The sequence below is a fragment of the Pelophylax lessonae genome (genome assembly GCF_965119305.1).
Source record: "Pelophylax lessonae genome assembly, chromosome: 1".
NCBI lineage: Eukaryota > Metazoa > Chordata > Amphibia > Anura > Ranidae > Pelophylax > Pelophylax lessonae.
Window position 1 is genome coordinate 772612421 of NC_138768.1, and position 14151 is coordinate 772626571.

Consider the following 14151-nt stretch of genomic DNA (forward strand, 5'->3'; position numbering starts at 1 on the left):
CGTTAGGAGGGGAACCCTTGGGGGAATCAAAAATGGAGAAAGATCTGGGAGTGTTGGTTGATGATAGACTAGGCAACAGCATGCAATGTCAGGCGGCAGCTGCCAAAGCTAGCACAATATTAGCATGCATAAAGAAAGGGATGTATTCCAGAGATAAGACTATAATCCTTCCACTTTATAAAACTCTGGTCCGACCGCATCTGGAGTATTCTGCCCAGTTCTGGTCGCCAGTCCTCAGGAGGGATGTGTTGGAGCTGGAGAGAGTCCAGAGAAGGGCAACTAAACTAATTAGGGGATTGGAGGACCTTGATTATGAAGAGCGTCTGCAATCGCTTGATTTATTCTCCCTGGAGAAGAGACGCCTGAGAGGGGGACATGATAGCAATTTTTAAATATCTCAATGGGGATCTCAGCTTAGAAAAAAAGCTGTTTAGTCGAAGGGATTGCATGAGGACTCGGGGGCATACAATGCGATTAGAGGAGAAGCGTTTTAACCTCAGGCAACATGGGGGGTTCTTTACTGTTAGGGCTACAAGATTGTGGAATTCTCTACCACAAGAGGTGGTTTCTGAGGGTAGTATGGTGGCTTTCAAAAGACTATTGGACGTGCATCTCAAGGATCAGAACATTCAGGGGTATGAGAGATGATTACAGCCACACACACCTACACAGGTTGAACTGGATGGACTATTGTCTTTATTCAACCTCACCTACTATGTAACTATGTAGCTATGTAAGTACTTTGCGCTGTCAGAACAAAGTAACAGGTTTATTTTAATTCCCCCCACCCCTTCCCAGCAGCTACCCCGATGCTCTGTTCAGAACTGGGGGTCAAAAAACATTCCATACTTTCAGGTATGGAGGAGCATGTGACTGTCCCCTTGTGACAGTACTGCCCCAATCAGCACTGTCACACCAGTGGTCTATAGTCCTGTGCAACTATGATTCCATTGACCTGTCCCTTACACTGGACTTTGTTCCAGAAGATGAACAGTGTGGTGGGGAAGGAAAAGCAAGGTAAGTATATGCTACTGGAGAGAAGGGTGTTTAAGTAAACCTATTGTTTTGCCGTGTGTGGGAAAAGCATACATAAAATGGAAGTACCAATACCATCCAAGAAGTACTTGCTTTGCTGAAATCAAATCCCAGGAAGATGAATTCTGATCAGTTGCCATGGGTTTTTAGTGGGGAAGAAATAATAAGGTATTGTTTCTCGAATTAATCAATTATTCCTGTAGGTGGCGCCCACCCTCCCCTCTGATGCAGCCCCACACTCGCCCTCCAGTTTTTTCCACTCTCCAAATGCGAGCGGAAATTTTGAGGGTTGATATACTGTACTGATATACTGCAGCTCCCCAGGTCAAAGATGCTGTATCTGCATTTGCTTCTTTTTAGGGCTTTTTGTTTTCACCTGGTGATCCTGCCAGGTTCACACTTCCTATCCTAGGGTGACAACTGTATCTGTGCCAGAGCAGGCTTATTACCCTAGGATAGGAAGTATGTTAGGACTACACAACACTTCCACTCTCCTCTTTTATCTTACATAGAAGAGAGATGTTCTGTTGTCCAGAGAAGTGAGCTGGAGCTGGGCAGGGTTTAATATATCATTTCAGATAACACTGCAGAGGGCACAGAACAGCACTGGATCTCTGACAGGATCAACAAGTATTATTTTGCACTTATTAAATAGATATAACAAAATGCTTTCAATGGTATATTTTTCCAGACCAGAAAATAATAGGGAGCAAATGAGCAAAGTTTGTTGTTGGGGAATACATATACTTTATGACCACTTGTGGTAGGAATGAAGAACCTAAAACCAGACATATGTATTTTAAAGGGTAACTTCACTTTCGTGGGGAGAAATAAATAGCAAATAAAGAAAAAATAATATAGCATATACAATTGTGACACAAACCATATTGTAATTGAATGCCAATAAAAATTACCTTTCCTTTTCAATCTGCAGCTGCTGTCATTTTCTACAAATGCAATGCAATATGGCTACCTGGGGCTGTTCTGTACACAGAATGTTACTGACCACACCCCAAAAACATCATTTCCTACTTGGGTGATTGGCTTACTGATTTCCCAGAAGTCCGCCTAAGATATAAGTCAGATTTCGGGCATCCCCTGCAACAAAAATGTCATTTTTGGTGAAATACTCCCAATGGGAACACGTCTAAAGGGATGCAGGTCCAGCAGCTTTCCCCATTAGTGCCCTGCAGCTGATTGAAATTAATGAAACCACTCCCATTCAGGAACAGGGATTTCTTCAGGATAACAAAAGGTAGGAACAAAGCTGCAATAAAGTTTGTTAAAATCCCTGCAATGTACATAGATCACCCAGAAGGGAATATTTTTTTTCCAACAAAAGTGGAGTTACGCTTTAAGGGTGCATTGGATAATGCAGACAGGTCTCTTCAGATTTCAGATTTAGGGCCCATTAACACTGTTGTTTTGCAGTGTGCCATTCTATTTTGGCACCCCAGCAGAAGATATAGAAGGGCCCTTTTAGAAAAAAAAAATCAAAATGGATATTTTCATTTTTGATGGCCATTAAATAATTTGTGCTCTTCATTCTCCTTGAAGACTCCATGGAAAATATTTTGGTAAGAGGCACCGGAAACCCTTATAGAGATATGAGCCCTAATAAGTCAGCATGTGTTTTAGCCCAATAACAGGGAAAATTGCTAGAACACCACGCAAAGCCAACCAACTTTATCTCACCTTTTATCAATTTACATTGCTGGCTCTTTCTTTTAATAAAAGCTGAAAGGGTGTGTGCAGTGAAAATATAATTTGTATACAAAATGAAAGAGACAGAAACTCTCCCTGCTGTGATTCATAATTACCCAACAATTAATAACAGTAACATTTTAATGGTGTTGGGTTCAAGCCAAATTGTGGAGCAATCCAAAAAGATTGCTCCACGATTTGACTTGAACCCAACACCTATATGCTGCTGTTATAATTTGTTGAGCTAAAAGAAAAAATATAAAACAAATATAAGGGGGAAAACTCCATTGACAAATTGGTCTTTTTTTCTGCAATTACTTGTGTGTTACTTCTAGAGATTAATACATTCTTGAATAACTATTTTCATAAGATGAATTGCGGTAGATTTGTAACTGCAGGGCATTTCCTTCCAGTGTCCCTTGTGCATTCTACATTTTATTTGAAAATATTTAAAATGCAGACATCAAATTGGAAAAAGTCAGTACTGTAATTGAAGGAGATATATGGTCACAGTATACACTTCCATTTTATAACATCAGAATTGTAATAGCAATACAAACAATAGTTATTTTTACCAACCCAAGATAATCTTAAGCCCCGTACACACGTACCGATCATCGGCCGAACGATCGGCCGTCTTTTGTCCCCGGGCTGTCGTGTCTGTTGAAAAGTGCAAAAGACTGCACAAGAATTTTGTCCGCCGACTACAGCCGACTGCAGAAGTGATGTCATGTGATGGTTAACTTTCCCTGTGTTTTTTCTTTTCTGAGCATGCCCAGTCTTGCAAATCTGCTTTCTGTCGGCCGAATTCTGTATTGACTTGCGAACAATCGGCCGTTCTGGTGTCGGCATACAAAAATTTTAATGCTTGCACAACAGATTTTTTTCGGCCGAAAGTGCGCTGTCGGCTGTCGGAAGCATCATACTAACAAGCCGAAAATCGGCCGATCGTTCGTCGGCCGAAGCTTTTCGGCCGACGATCGGTACGTGTGTACGGGGCTTTACTTACAAAATCTCCTTTCATGTTGTGAGTTCTTCACCTCTGCTGATAATCTCTTTCCACAACTTCCTGGTTTTCCTGTATGCTTTGCAGCTTCTCCTCTGCTGTTTACTTTTCATTTCTAAGGACTACATATCCCATAGTACCTTGCTGCCTGCAAGCAGTGATTTCTGTACTGACTCCTGAAACGTCTCATCTCAGTACCTCTGTAGTTCAGAAGTCAGCGTCTGTGAAATGTGTGACACATCAATGCCTACATACAGGGTATAATGAATATTGGTCACAGATGTCAAGGAAGTAAATGAGTGGGGATCCTCACAAAATAAAGCCGGACAAAGATGGAGCCATGTTCATTCCTGCAACTCCAGAGGAGACATATTGGAGACATATTGAGCCCGATAAACAATTGTTTTCCCCACATTTCTTGGTGCACATGTGATACACACCAAAAAATGTATTGAAGGAATGTCAGTTTCTGTGACCTATAAACTAATATTTGTGCTACAATGTGATGCAGATTTTAGCTGACAGATGCTTTCCAGAGGAAGACTGAGCCAGAAGAATCTGCCTCCTCCTCCCTTCTCCCTCTGCCTACCTGAGCGAGATTGGAGACAACCAGGCAGCTTCTTCTGATGAATGTCTAGAACAGGCATCACTAAATGGCGGACCATGGTCCGTACCCGGACCGAATGACAGTTCTCTGCCATCCAGCAGTCTGGGTGTCCTCTCCTGGCTGATGTGATGTAAAAAGGGGGGCACTGTGGTGTAAAGGGGAGACTGTGATGTGAAATGGGCTTTCTTATAAATGGGAAGGGGGCTGTGATATAAAGGGGAAACTATGATATAAAGGGGTACCTGCATTGTACGGGGGTTGGAAGGGGCTGTGATATGAAAGATCTGGGTCATAGCACAAATATTTGACTCAGACCCCTGCTGGAAGAAAAATGATTATGTTCATTCCATACTCCTGGTCTAGACAGACACTGACCAGAGGGAGCCGACATTGGGAAGCTCTGTTCTGCTCTGCTGTCTGCACTTTTCTCTCCCGGCATTCACCACCTGATTGTGGGCCAGAGAAGGGAAGAAGCAATACATTAAACTGCTACAGCTTAATGTATTGCTTTGTGTAAAGTGAAAGCTTACCAGGCACAGGCATAGCTGGAAGCTTGTGGGCCCCGATGTAAAAGTTGACCTGGGGTCCCCACACTACCACCCGCTATTTCCACCTTCTCCCACCACACGCCAAGATACTCCAAGTGGTTAAATAGTTATTTCAGATCTTTATTTACATATTTAAAGGGTGATTCATTTTGGACAAACTGTTCACATTTTGACAAACCTTTCCAATTCCTTTGAATACCCTGGAAAAGGGGTAGGCAGGCTTTGAGAGGTGCAATTCTACCTAAAACACATAAAGAGATTAGGGATCCCCAAGGTAATTAACTAGCAAGGCATAACTAAATACTGTAGTTAGGCAAGCTTAGAGAAATATAATAAAACAAAAATATAAACTTAGCCTACCATAAAAGTGGACGGTGTCAGTATGGCAGTGAATTTTGTCAGTAGGGCAGAGGACGAGATATGTAGAGCAGTTGATGGTGTCAGCAGGGCAGTGGATGGTGTCAGTAATTTTTTATTTTTGTTATTTTATTTTTTTTGTTACTTTTTACCATTGTATTTGTTTTTTTACAATCTTTTTTAGCAGCCTTTTGGGGCTTTGGTGAAATACCAGGTCTAAAAAGACCTCTGATGTTTCACTTCTGAGACAGAGAAAGGAGACTAAGGACACAACCCTCAATCTCCATCTCTGCAGCATCAGATGAACAGAATGAATGCACAGGAATAGTTCTGTACAGAGATTCCCATTCATTCACAAACAGAAGCATAGTAAACACAGTTTACTATGCTTCAGTTATGAATTGAGTGATCGGTATCAAGCACTCACTGTGTTTATTCAGAAAAGGAAGGGGCTTGTTAGTTACATATTTACCAGCCCCTTCCCCCGCTCTCCATCCTGAAACATCCCCACAGCAGCCATTAGGAGAGGAGAGGGGGAAGCCATCAGCACTGCGGGGGGGGGGGGGGCAGGGGAGTACACAGGGGGCCTGGCCAGCAGTGATTAGTAACCTGGACAGGAGGGGTGGCATATACAGGAACCGATCCTCTCCAGTTTCCTCCTGCAGACGCTGAAAGCCGGAGGGAGGGAAAGGAGGAGAAGCTGGCTTTAGCAGTTGCAGGAGTAAAATGGAAGGGATCAGTTCCTGTATATGCTGCCCCTCCTGTCCATGCTACATTTGTAAAACGGAATGTGACCGGGAGGCTGCATGGGCCCCCTGGAGCATGGGGCCTGGTTGCAATTGCGACGCCATTGGTACCAGGAGTGCACTGTCACTGTGCAAAATTTGACCAATAAACAGAGATCCCTCAGGGGCTTCTGTTTATTTGCAATACTGTGCTATGTGTACTTTATTGGGCCCGTGTGTCTCCTCTGCAATAAAAGCCTTTCCAGCAAATTTTTATATATCAGGGCAGAGTTGCACTTTAAATTTCTCCTGAAAGTTAGCAGTGAGCTTCTTGGCATTTGAGGTTCACTTGGGCACTCCTGTTCTGTGGCCTCCCATTCTTGTGACACGTGTCCAGGAGGGAAGTTCATCTCACTTTCAATCTGCTGTTGTATCTCTGGGACAGATAGTGAAAGAAAATCCCCTGGAAGGGACACAGAAAGAAAAAAAAAAAAAACCCTGATAGGGGTCTTAAACATTTCCTACTCTATCCAAAGCTGAAACAATGTTTTGGCTTTATTCTGCTTTAAATATTTGTGGTATTGTTCTGTCAATGGCTGAGATCATTTTTGTCAGTTCTTGACTCTCAGAATACTTAGGCCCCTTTCACCCGGCTCCGTTCCGTCGACGGAGCCGTGCTGCTCAGCGGGGGATTGATCCGCCGATCCCCCGCTGAGCAGGCGGATGACAGCTCCGTGTGCGGAGATGGAGGTGTCAGATCCCCGCTCTTCTCTATGGGGGAATCGGATGAGAATGGACCACCTGTCTGTTCTCATCCGATCCGCTGGACGGATGGAAAATAGGGTTTCCATCTGTCCGGATTTGACGGACAGGATCGGATCAGATGTCAGCGGACATGTCTCCGCTGACATCCGGTGCCCCATAGAGATGCATGGGGCATCCGTTCAGATCCGCCTGAAAAACTGACAGGCGGATCTGAATGGTCTGCAAGTGTGATAGGGGCCTTACTGTAATGTAGCACAGACAGAAAGAGAAGCAGCAGATCAGTAGTTACATGACAAGGGGGGGGGGGGTGCGGAGTGCCGGTGGTGCGTGGAGGCTGTTGTCTGGCAGCCTGTCTGATGGTGCTGTGGTGGTGGAGGACTCTCAGTGGGGCTCCACTTCCTACTTCCTGTCAGCCCGACATCACTTCCTGTGAGGCGGAGGGAAAGATGGGCTTGCTAGCTTTCGGAGCATCTGTGCTCCTTCATTAGGCGGTCAGCACCATCAGCCAGGCTGCCAGGCAACAGCCTCCACACACCACCGGCACCCCGCACCCCTCCTTTCTGCAACAGTATCCAGAACAAGAAGATGGATGATCCCATTCACCTACCGTACCGGCCTTTACCTACCTAAGAGTAAGTCACTATGTGTTTTTTGTATTAATAAACCTTATGCTTCACTAAGCTGGCGCTGCTTTCTTTTTGTTTATTCTCCTCAGAGCCTCTCCTTGCTCCAGCTGGCAGCTGCTTTTCGTGGGCCCCCTCCCCCCTTCCACCTCATCCTTTTTTATATTTTTCTACCCATTTTTTACTTTCTATATTTTTACCTCTTTACCTCATGGTATGCCACCCACCATCAGAGAGCACCATGTAATCATTGACATGACAAGGGACAAGTGACTATCAGTCCTTGTTCACACACCCAAGTGAGGGCCATATTTTCCCTGCATGGGATGCACAGTTGTTCCGTGCATCCCTGTGCAAGCAATCCCATTCATGCCATTTGGTATGCAGTGGCTACATAGACACAGCTGCTGCTCCCAATTTGACATCCGTGTGGGTGCAGGTGCGTGTCCATGAACCCACACCGTCTGCGTTCAGGTACACGCACTTGCACCAATGTCAAATTGAGAGCAGTGGTTGTGTCCCTGCCGCCGATGTGTCCCAATTGACACAAATTGGACTGCTGGCACGGGCATGTGCTGACGTTTTCATAAAACTATCACTATTTTTAAAGGAAAATATAAACCTGATCTTTGTGCATAAAGCTAAAAGGTCCTTGAGTCTCTCCAAAACCGCTCCTACTGACTGGCTTAAACATTGGGGCCCAGAGTCCTTGTGCTGAAGCGCTCAGATCTATTGTATTCCATGGTTAACGGCATTAGTCCTCATATTTTTCCCCAAGTTAGGGTAGCGCTGTCCCTTTAAAGCAGATTAGGGTGGTTGTCGCTAGCAGCTTCTCACCATGCAGTCTGTAAGGAAGCCTACTGACACTCTCTGATGATGGAAACCTGTGGTGTTGGCGGGGACCTCCACAAAACCAGTGATGTCCTTCTCCTCCAGGGCGCTAGATCTCCCCAACAGCTGTAGCCTCTATGGTAATGCAGCAGCACAGTCTTACTCATCCTGGGCTCTGGAAAGAGCAACGTCTCTGACTCAGTTGCATCCTCAAACATTCACCTCTCATTCTCCAGTTAAGACTACCCAAGCCTTGGCTTCTCTTTCCATTTCTACTTTTCTTCAGCGCACCATTCTTGGGGACTTGTAGTCCCATACATTTTGGCTCTTAATAGAGGCTGTTTTCTGTGAACTATGTCCCCCACAGTTCCAAGAGGCCTTCACATGTCTAAGAGGCTCCCCATAGTCTTTTACAGTTCCCAGGCTGCACTGCAGTCAGTCACAATCTCCTTTGTACACTGGGTGACAGTGGCTCTCCTCTGGCGGCTGTGGCTGCAATTACAGGCCTATCAACCTGTGTTCTCTGGCCGATTATCTCTTGTTAGTCTTCTGTCACCCTCCAATATAAACAGTCTCTTCCCTGTATAAAGATATTCTTTTACAGTGGCCAGGCTGGAGTCTACCTCTCCCCAGGCCTTCTCTCCAACATCAGTGCCTGACCTCACAAATGCACTTCAGGAAGAATGGTCAAACATTCCCATAGACACACTCCTAAACCTTGTGGACAGCCTTCCCAGAAGAGTTGAAGCTGTTATAGCTGCAAAGGGGGGCCAACTCAATATTGAACCCTACGGACTAAAGCTGGGATTCCATTATACTTTTGACAATATAGTATATACTTTGCATATATTTCATTAATAATTACCAAAAATATAACTTCACTTTAAGACCCGGTTCACACTAATGCGAGTGCCGGGTTCGCATGTAATGTCGGAGCGCACTGCTCCGACATTACATGCGATCAGCTGTGCGGTGCGAGTTTAGCCATACAGTTTGTATGGCTAAATTCGCATCGCACCCGGTGCAAACACGCACAGGAGGCATTTTTGCAGCCGCATCAGGATCGGATCGCACAGCGGTTCACACTTGTGCGATCCCATCCTGTGCGAACTGCACGATCGCACTGCGATATGCGATCAAACTGGGGGTGTCGTTAAGATTACATTGACACCCCCAGCGTATCGCATATGGCAGTGTGAACTGCCGGGGGTGCGTGTGCGATGCGGGAACAGGCTGCGAATTCGCAGCCTTCCCGCATCGCAATAGTGTGACCCGAGCCTTAGTTGTCCGGAATTTCAGCCAACAATATTATTTATTTATGTTGGTACTTGGAAGAGAAAGCAAAAACAATGATACTTTAAAACAATGATGCTTTGTTACTAAGCTCTGGCATGTTTCCTGTCTTCATTAAAGCTGAACTTCAGGCAAACAGCTAACTGCTCAGGTGATATAAGAAAGTTGTTTTATCTGTCAAAGTATTTGTATTTGTGTCATCCAGTTCTGAGATTTACACAGCTCCGTTGCACAGCCAGATAGATAACACCACTCTGTTAGAATTATAGATGGTAGAAGGAATATACAGTAGTTAGCAGTAATTTGTTTGCTAATTCTGGTCTCTTCTTTTATTAGCATCCTGCTTGCCAGCATATCCTGATCATCTCCCAGTTCTGCCACTCCCTCTTCTAGACTGAGGGCTGCTGTATACAGGATTTCCAGTAGAAGATACCAGTTCAACTTCAGGAACCTAAGCCTGGTACACATAGGCCGATTGTTGGCCGACATTAGTTGGTTCAATAGAAACTGGTTAACATTTGGCCTGTGTGTATGGTAGCTGATCCGACAGCTGGGTTCTGTCGAAGGTTTATGACGGAAAAAGGTCTGCCGACCGAGTCCTGTTCAGCGCTCTCTGCCAATGGAGGAGAGAGCTGACCAGAGTGTGCCTGGTGGGGGGGGGGGGGGGGGACACATTATCACATTGGATTGTTAGTACGTCAGCTCCAACGGGACTAGTGGTGTGTACGAGGCTTTAGAGTAGTTGCATTTAAAAATAGATTTATAGATCTATTAATTAATTCAGTGCTTATATCAAGTAAAAAGCAATATAACTGGCCTGAACTGGGTGAAGAAACTATCAGAAAGGCCAGAAATCTGCTCCATGTACAAAATGACTCCGCTTAAGGCGCCCAAACAACCCTCCAGTCCCATCTCTGGTGCTGGCTTCCTACGGCTATTTTCCAGCCTATCTACCTGCATTTTTAAGATGTTGTGGACTCATAAATCCACTTTATTGAACACCCCACACGGACTTCTCCCTCTGACTTGACTTTCAATGTAAGTATATTATTTGCCTGACTCTGATATTGCCTGATATTTTAAGACTACTAATAATCAAAATCAAATTGTTTGCCAAAATGCATTGTAGTCAATGGTTTAGACCACTAAGATGTTTTTTTAAAGGAATCCATTGGGCATTAAATGGTTTCTGAGGATTAATGAAAGTGGTTTTAAAGCACCTACTGAAGGCTGCCTGTCTTCTCTTTTCTCTCTTCTCTAACTAAACTATATTGAGAGCAGTGGGAGTCATTGGCTCCTGTTGCTGTCAGTCAAATCCTGTGAGCAGAAAGTGGGGGTGGGGCTGAGCCACGCTGTGTGTGTCTGTAGATGCACACAACCTGACAGAGCACACCCACAAGATATACCCCCATAGCAAGCGGCTTGCTATGGGGGTATACAGAGAAGAAGAGAAGCCAAGAGCACTAGCAGGAGACCCCAGAAGAGGAGGTACAGGGCTTCTCTGTGCAATACCATTGGACAAAGCAGGAGAGTATACAATATGTATTATTTTTATTTTAAAAAATAGCCTTAAGTGCCGGTTCACACTTGTGCGATGCGGGAAGACTGCGAATTTGCAGCCTGTTCCCGCATCGCATCCGCACATCTGGCAGTTCACACTGCCATATGCGATAAGCAGGGGGTGTCAATTAAATGTTAACGACACCCCCAGTTTGATCGCATATCGCAGTGCTATCTGACAGTTCGCACAGGATCGGATCGCACAAGTGTGAACCACTGTGCGATCCGATCCTGATGCGGCTGAAAAAAAGGGTCCTGTGCGTCTTTGGTGCGGATACAGTGCGAATTCAGCCATACAAAGTGTATGGCTGAATTTGCATCCGCACATGAGATCGCATGTAATGAAGGAGCAGTGCGCTCCGAATTACATGCGATCTCGCAAGCCGCACAAGTGGGAACAGACACTTAGAAACACTTTACATTCTTTTCCACTATTCTGAATTTGTTGTTGTGCCAAAACTCAGCCCTTTACTAGACTCTTTATTTTATTGGTTTTATTTGTTTGTTTTTTTGTTTCACAGAGAGAAAAAATAGACAGTGAACAAAAATAAAAATTAAAAACAAATTGTACACAACTTGCAATCAAATATAAAAAAGGGAAAAAACACAATTCACCAAATGAATGTCTCAAGCTTTTACACAGCTGTCACAAATAATCCCTGTATTTGCCTATGTTTGTTTCCCATGATTGTCAGCTCCATCTAGAGTCCATAATGCAGTATTTTCCTGGAATATCTCAATCAGAATAATACAGCATTTTGGCCACTAGATTGAGGTGACAATCGCAGGAAATAAACATATTTGTCAAAATACAGAGATTTATCATGAGGACTGTGCAAATGCAAGTGGAGATCATTGAAGTAGCGATTTCAGTGATTTCCCACTTTCAGAGGCATCAGCCTGGTATGGTATATGCATAGTTAGTTTGTTTCAAACAGGACTAGTGTAACTTTGTATAAAATATCCATACTTGGAATTGTTATTTAGCAGTAGCAGCAATGTGGCTCGTTATCGTCCCTTGTGGGCGGCGCGCGTGCGCCGCCAGAGGCTCGCTCCCGCTGTGTTCAGTCACAGCGGGAGTCGGGCCAGGAGAGGAGCAGCGGCGATCGCCGCCGCTCTTCCCCGATCGTCGGGGGATCTAGTTTGGAGATCCGCCCGCTTGTGTAAACAGAGCGGGCGGATCTCCTAAGTGACAGGGAGTGACAGATCGGAGTGTTCAGCATAGCTGAACATCCGATCTGTCCCTGGCTCACTCAGTCACCTCCCCCCCACACGTTAGTAAGCCCCAGGCATACATTAACCCCTCCCTCTCCAATAAAATTAACCCCTTCCCTGCCAGTGTCATTTTTACAGTAACAGTGCATATATATAGCACTGATTACTGCAGTAATGTCACTGGTACCCCCAAAAGTGTCAAAAATGTCAGTTAGGGGTCCGATCTGTCCGCCGCAATGTCGCAGTCCCGCAAAAAAAATCGCAGATCGCCGCCATTACGCGTTAAAAAAAACACCAAAAATTACAGAAATCTTTCCCTTAGTTAGTAAACGCAATAACTTTTGCGCAAACCAATCAAAATACGCTTATTGTGATTTTTTTTACCAAACATAGGTAGCAGAAAACAAATTGGCCAAAAATTTAAAAAAATTTTGATTTTTACATTTTTTTTGGGGGGGAATTTCATATAAAAAAATGTTAAAAATATTGTTATTTTTTCAAAATAAATGCTATTTTTTTGTTTATAGCGCAAAAATCAAAAATCAAATACCACCAAAAGAAAGCTCTGTTTGTGGGAAAAAAAAGGACGTAAATTTCGTTTGGGTACAGCGTCACACGACCGCGCAATTGTCAGTTAAAGTCGCACAGCGCAGAATCGCAAAAAGTGGCCCAGACGTAAGACAGCAAAATCCTCTGGTGGTAAAGTGGTTAATGTACCTTTTTGTTTCGGTGAGAGTTGTCCATTCATATAGACAGTAGCGTATGTTGCATGGCCCATGTCAATATGTAATGTGTAAAGTAATATTATAGAATGCACAGATTTGAAATAATTTACCATAATGTTGTTATTTCAATCTAGTTAAGACATTGTTGTAATATAGAATATTTATTAGGCATTGGAAAACAACAATATCTTACAGTTTTTACATTTACCCCGGCAATACCCCAATGCCAAGGGAATACAAAGTAATACAAGGCACATGTCCTGCATTGAACATTACATTCAAAATATTTTTTGGATATATATACATAATCAGAACTATACTGAAGTATTTTAATGTACACAGTACACAATAAATTCTGTAGGAAGCATTTAAAACTTATTACTGCTCTCTTATCTTGTTCTTCCTGATATAAGTCCAATAGATTCATTAAAAAATTGATTCTGCCACTTTAAATGGCAGAGTGGGGCCTTTCACCTAAAATGGACTTTCAGCCAAAAATGTTTTAGTTTTGAGTAGAGTAGGGTAGGATTGAAATCTCTGGTATAGTCCCTATTTGGATGACTCACCACCACTTTCTGTCCTTGAGGCAGTTGTCACTAAAGCAAAAATTGATGGCAAATCTAAAATGTTTACAGTTGTCATGAGAACAGGAGTAGAGGGAAATCTCACGTAGAGGGCCCCCATTTCTGTGACAACTGAAACTGTGACCTCTTGGACAGGAAAAAAAGAATAAAAATCTAGGTCATTGGGGAAACAACGTTCACATTGAGGATGGTATTGGCTTGAGATCGACTTTAAAAAACACCACCAAATAGGCAAAACAGAAATGGCTATGATTTTGCCAATGCATTGCTGGCTGGCCTTTGCCAGCAATGGAACCACTCAAATCCTATTGTTATTATGACTTGATTGATAAGGAACTCATATGTAGGACAAGCTCTACTGGTTATAAAGATCTTTAAGTATTTGTGATCACCTAAAGAAAAAGTTTTTTCCGGTGGACTTTCAGTAGATAAATATGCATGGACTTTAAAATAAAAGAGCTAGCAAAAGACAAAAGGAACACAGCAGCAAACCAGGCAGTGCCACTCCTATTTAGACATTGCCTTTTAAGATTGTTCCCCTTTTCCCACAGAAACATGTAGGATCCCTTCTTT